We start from the raw sequence: 947 nt of genomic DNA on the forward strand, positions 1-947 counted from the left end.
TGGGCCTCACCTCTCCCCACAGCATTGCACAGGTATCACAGGACTGGCTTTTGATAGACATACGTCATTGCACTGAATTTTCTCAGCAGAAAAATATACAGCGTTTTCAGTAAGTCTGAGTGTACATTCTAAGTTTAATAATTGTGGTTACCGGTATGATAAAGTTTATGACAACTACATTATTTCAGTTCATAAAAGTTACTCTTATTTCAGACCTAGAACTGGTGAAAAAATGGTTGCTGTAAACAGGAAGATAAATTATTTTCCAGCCAGGAGATTCTACTTCAATATCAGCTATAAGAAAACTAATCTGTGTGTAAATTCTGTTTATAAAATATTTTTAGCATACCTGTGAGCTGTTTTTAAATTTTAAAAACTTAAGACACAAGAAGACCTTCTAACTATCTACTTAAAAGGAACTAACATTTATGGAAGACATGATATGTCAGACATCACAGTGGGCACTTTCATTATATTACCACATATATTTTCTCCATTCAAACCTAGTTTTGTCTGCACCAAACTGCTCTTCTTTCCACTATGCTACACTGCCTTGGGTGAGGTACCAAGGATTGTGACACATGAAAGAACCTGTTACTTAATGTATAGAGCAAGAGCAGAGCAATTTTGGGGCATCTTTAACAATCCAATATAGAGTCACTGCCAGCCACGACTGAAGTAATAACTCTATCTAATAAAAGAGAAACATGGTAATTAGCCATACGTCTGCTACCCTTCCCATTGGCTAATCAGGGCAATATGCAAATTAACTGCCAGCCAAGATGACAGCCGGCAGCCAGGCAGCTTGAAGCTAACATGAGGCTTGCTTACTTCAGTGACAGAGGAATCCAACGTTCCCCGCCTGCCCTGCAGGCCTCTGAGCTGCAGTTAGCAACTATGTAACAAATATAGACGCTAAACAAAACCCCAGAAACCTGTTTTAGTCC

This window comes from Myotis davidii, unplaced genomic scaffold (genome assembly GCF_000327345.1).
Source record: "Myotis davidii unplaced genomic scaffold, ASM32734v1 scaffold8, whole genome shotgun sequence".
Taxonomy (NCBI): Eukaryota; Metazoa; Chordata; class Mammalia; order Chiroptera; family Vespertilionidae; genus Myotis; species Myotis davidii.